This window comes from Pinus tabuliformis, chromosome 5_2, assembly GCF_031772625.1.
Source record: "Pinus tabuliformis cultivar Carrire ecotype Pingquan chromosome 5_2, CPIR1, whole genome shotgun sequence".
In the NCBI taxonomy this organism is placed as follows: domain Eukaryota; kingdom Viridiplantae; phylum Streptophyta; class Pinopsida; order Pinales; family Pinaceae; genus Pinus; species Pinus tabuliformis.
Genome location: NC_142306.1, coordinates 702948886 through 702954501, shown reverse-complemented (window position 1 = coordinate 702954501; position 5616 = coordinate 702948886). Strand labels below are relative to the sequence as shown.

Genomic DNA, 5616 nt, shown 5'->3' with positions numbered 1-5616 from the left:
GCTCCATATTGTCGTCTTTTCTATAACATTTCCTTGGCTTCCCGATTGGTTTTTTTCATAGGACAACATTTGCAAAATTAATTTGTACATGTCAAAACAATGGGTTCAATGTAATTAACTTTTGCTTTTGTTGGACTGAAATTTCATTGTCCTGTTTGTCGCCTATACAAATTTTTAAGGCTTGGGACATTGCCAATAGTATGAAAAATGAGAATTTTCCATACGTCATTGTATTTGTGTTTGAATTTTTTAACCTTTCTCTCACCTTGGCTACAATCCTTGTTCATTGTTCAATGATATTCTAGATGAATGCATACACCATCCCTTGTGTACGCATACTCTCTAGGTCCTCTCTCTTGCACATGCACAAGTAATAGGATATTCTAAGAAATCACTGGAGTAATTTGAACAACAATCGACATCTCCAATTTGTGCAAGAGAAACATTTATGTATGCATTTTGATAAAGCTGGGGAAGAATTAAAAGTTTAGATACTTATTAGGCCAGGAGGAGGAGGGAGTTGGAAGCATCTTGGCTTCCTCTTCAATTATGGCCACACAACTTCAAACACACATTGGTTTTTTCGCATTACCTAAAAAAAAGGAGGTGATTCTTTAAATCTTCTTTCAATTGTCAACTTGAAATTCTTGACACAGACTACAATTCCCACAAGAATTGCCCAAAATATTTGCATTTTGGTAACCAAGTTATTGTATGGTTAAAACTATGGATATACTCTTATTTATATTAATCCAAGGCATTTTTCATAAACATTTTTATATACTCTTGGGTTGCAGGGAGGACATTGTGCTTCTGCATAGGATTCAACTTTTCTAGGCGCCTCATTGATTGAACATGGAAAGAAGGAATTCAGTTTCCCTGTTATCCAAGCCAATGTAACTCGTCTATATTATTAATTTCTCTCTTTCTTTCCTTTTGTTCCTTGTTTATTGATTTTGGGTTTCATAAATCCACTCCTTTGAGATCTAGCAGAGCTGAAAAAATGGGATTGTTGTGAGAATAAAAGATATTAGTACCCATAAACCTGTAATAGTTCCATAGGAATATCCTTCATACCAGAAGTGTCAAAAGTGGCCAAGAAATTAAGAATGATAGGTATCTCAGCTTATCATTTTAGATTCGTGACCCTTCCCTTATGCAGCAGTTGTTGATGTTGCAGAATGTAAGGAATTTTCACTAAATTCTTATATATTGTTGTATGGTGCACGTAGTATTGGTGGCTACATGGCTATTATTTCTCTATTTTATAGTTCCGATGAATTATGTCACATATTTTGGGCCATCCAAATACTACCCATTATTAAGGAAAATGCATAGTGAGTTCTAAATAAAAAAATTTCCTTCATTTTTCTCTATTCCTCTCCTCTTTTTGACTATTTCTTTATGTGTACAAAAAAGAGCAGAAATGTTGTTCAAGTGTGAAGTTCCTACTTCAGATAACCTATGTTGCGGCTAATTGTTGGCTCAGTCCATTCTTTTCTGGATTTGTTTTAATGATTGCATAATAATATTGTTGCTTTCTCCTGGAAAAGAAAACTACTTCATCTGAACATATTCCCTCGTTGTTTTTCTTTCTAGAAAATTATGAGTAGAAATACCAATGTTCCTAGAATAAGGGCACAGACTGTGGTCGTACCAGTGGAGACAAATGAATCTCCAACAAGAAAAAACACAGATAGAAAGGGTAATGTTATCATGACATGTGCATATTCTTGTATAGGGCTTGCTACTACCAAAGCTCTTGGGAAGAGTGGGAAATGACATATTATTATGGCATGCAGAGATTTCCTCAAGGTAGAGAGAATGGCTCGCATTGTTGGAATTCCTAAAGAGAATTACACTGTCATGCATTTGGATTTGGCTTCTCTTGAAGTGTAACACAATTTGCTGATAATTTCAGGCGCTCGGGAAGGCCACTGGATGTGTTGGTTTGTAACGCTGCAATTTATTTGCCCACTTACAAGGTACCCACATATACAGCTGAGGGTTTTTAATTGAGTGTCGGTACAAATCATCTGGGTCACTTTCTTCTTGCCCTATTGTTGTTGGAGGACTTGAAAAAATCCGATTTCAATTCAAAGCGAGTTATAATTGTTGTATCAATTACACGTACATTTACTTGATTTATACCTTTTTTAAAGTGATCTAATATTCATGGGATATTTTGTGCCACTATTTTTTAGCCTTACTAAACACGTAGTAAATCCCACTAAGTAGAACTGCAAACAGTGGTAGCATTTTCCTTGCATGACTTGTTTTTGCAATCAAACTAGACACCCAAAAAAACTTACTAGGTTTTCAAATTTATGAGAAGTATTGAGTGCCCTATTTTTGCAACAAAAAAGGGAGACCGAAAAAAACTTACTAGGTTTTGAAATTTATGAAAGGTATTTTAATTTGTAGCTTGAATGCTAATCTCCAGGTCGCATATACCAGCTAGTCCGAATGAATTTCATCTAGTTAAAACCATTCTATAAATAATGCAGAATGTTAGGATTTAATTATTAGGTTATAAAGTCAATGGTTGATTGTGTCCCTTCATTTTAAAATGAATCCCAACTCGTCATTCTTGCAAACTCTCTTTGTCACGTCAGTGGACCCCTTCTGAAATAACACTTAGCACTCAAGCCATTGAAGCGAGGGTCATAATACCACGGGGCATGACTACCAAACTTGATCTTGACACCCGACACCCCAAAAATAATTCACTTCACTTTTTATAAAACCCTCGGGGACAATTACCTCTTGGACGAGGATTTCTCGAGCACTTACAACAAGTCAAAGTCATCAATTATCGGTCTCAGACGCCAAATCTCTGTCTCGACGTTTATTTCTTTCACTCCGTTGATAACGTCCGGGGAATATTTCTTTCACTCTGCTAATAATATCCAGGGAAAAATAATCTTCGAAACGAAATTTTCCCAGTCTCTTGCTACCTTGCAAAAGTTTGTCATGGGCGTAAAATTTCTGTCTCACCCAGCTCACCTTCCTCCCTTGTTTTCACCTCCACGATGACAAATATTTATGCTACTTAACCCTCCACTTTTCGTCTTTTACAAGTTATTTATACGTTGTGGCGATTTAAAATACAACACGTGTGAAAACTCCTAGGGAAGCTTTGTGACAGGAATCCTTTTTATTGATAATCAATATATATCAACCCTCCCTATGAAATAAAATTTCAATCAAAACTTTGCTTAAATGAGACCATTAACATGATGCGATTAAACTCTGTATGAAAAATAGTAGTAGCAGTGTTTTTAAGTGGCCAATCACCACAACTAATAGTGCATCCCTGCACGCACCTTTTTATTACTTTTGGCACAGGAATCCGTGTACTCATGTTAAATAACTTAATTATAAAATTCAAATTGGTGATTTTGTGATTATCTAATTGATGCAATTTGATGTTTGATTTTGGCAGGTTGTATTTTATATATAACATAGAAAGAAAGAAAGAAATTATTTTAACGTCCACAAGGCTAAAGATAGCCTATGGGACAAATTACTTCTTCATCTGCTTGATGTATTCGGCCCTTTTTCTATAAAGATTCATAATAAATGCTCCCATCTTCTCGACAAACCCCTCGCTAAATAGATTATCCTAAGAGCTAGTTGCCAGCATACCTGCATAACTTTCCCTGTTGTCTTTGAAGGCCTCACATTATAAAATGAAATGTTTTTTTGTTTCCACTTTTCCGGAAGAACAAAAAATGCACACCCTTTCCTCCCACACTTCCTTTGGCCTTTTCCAGCGCCCTGTTTCACAACGGAGTTGATGAGAATTAGTACTTAACTGAGCAATAAGAATTTTGGCTCTCCAAGAGATATTGGCTTCTATGTATGCTTTTGGTTGATGATTATGAGTGGGATTAAACACTTCAATATAGTAATTTGTCTTTCTTCCTAGCTCCTTATCCCAAGTACGTTTGTGGAACTTTTCCATAACAAAAGCTTTTATCTCTTTGTTGTTTATGGGACACGCATTCAAGCAAATACCCCATTTACTAAACCATTTGTTATTTTGTTGCATCCAAGTTTTTTTGCTCTTGCACAATCTATCATTAAAGACAACCTTAGGCCATCTACCCTCTTCCATTTGCTCAATTTTTTTTAAATACCTTATGACTCGCACCATAGAAATTGCTTTAATAGGAGAAGTCCCTGTTTCACTTAAAAAAATATCATAAGGAACTACACTTTTAATCTTAAATTTGTTTGTAATCAAACGCTTCTGAATTTTTTCAATTTGTCTCCACTTCATGTTGGAGGTACTGCTAGCCCACAGTTCACAACCATAGAGAATCATCGGAATCACTAGAAGCCGAAAAAGAGTTTGAGTGGTCTTCCAGCCCCATAACTTTGCCTCCATACACCTATTTTGAAAAGCATAAAATGCTTTCCAACCCCCCAAAGTTCTTTTCTTTCTACAACCATTCCAACTTAGATTTTTGTTGAAGTCAATTCCGAGGTATTTTTAATCCGCAACTTCTTCCAGAATGTTGCCTTCAAAGTAGAACTTATGCTGGTTATGTTTTTTTTCCTTAGAGAAGACCACTACTTTCGTTTTGCTGATATTGACTTGCATCCCCACACTTCTACAAAAATGCTCAAGGGATAATAAGTGCTCTTACAAACCAAGAGCCGATTTAGCAATCAAAATAAGGTCATCTGCATACAAAAGAAGCCTTATAACAAACTTGCACAAATAGATACCATCACCCCCTTGCGAATTTAACCAGTCCTCAAGCTTGTCGATATGTAAACCAAAAAGGGTAGGAGACAGTGGGCAACCTTGGTTGACCCCGATATCACTTCTAAAACTTTCAGAAATGCCTGCTGAAGTTCTAATTTTGACTTTCACCTCTTCATACAGCCTATGCACAACTACTCTCAAATGTTTAGGAACCCTAAGTTCCTCCATTCTTTGCCAAAGTTTATCCCTAGGAACCGAGTCAAACTCTTTTCTGAAATCAACAAAGAAACAAAAGACTTCTTCCTTTTTCTCCCAAACTTTTTCAATGATGTGTCTTAAAGTTATGCAATGATCAACTATGGAATGTTTAGGCCTAAAAATTGCTTGCCCTTTAGCACGCTTATCTCTTTCTTCTACCCACTTGCTAATTTTGTTTTCTAGCATGCTTCCAAATAGCTTTGCAAACAAAGGGTTTCTCATGATGGTCCTAAAATTGGAGGGATTATTGATGTCACCGCTCTTGAAAAGAAGTATTGCCAGACTTATTGTCCAATCTATGGGGAGCCCTTGTTGTATGATGTTGTTGAAGATTTTTGTAATGTGAGGTGCAAGAATCTTTGAGCCCCACTTTAGATATTCTGCTTGGAGTTCAGTTGAGTCTTTTGCTTTTCCAGCACCCCACTTCTTGATACCCATCTCTACCTCTTGTACCGTGAAGAGTTCAGTATCAGTGTTGACCAAGGGGGGGAGGGTCAACCTTGGGAACCTGCTCATAGAGTTGTCTTGCATAGTCAACCCATTTAGAAGCTGTAATATTATTTCCAATTTGTATCTTTTTCGGTTGGAGCTCCTTCCAAAATAATCTGGGATTATTTTTCCCAAGGAAAAATAGTTCTTCC

At 36.4% G+C, this 5616-nt stretch overlaps 1 pseudogene; it reads left to right on the top strand.

Moving 5' to 3' along the window:
* The first annotated feature begins 537 nt into the window (after positions 1-537).
* LOC149161081 (protochlorophyllide reductase, chloroplastic-like) lies at positions 538-2144 on the top strand (annotated as a pseudogene).
* The last annotated feature ends 3472 nt before the right edge of the window (positions 2145-5616 follow it).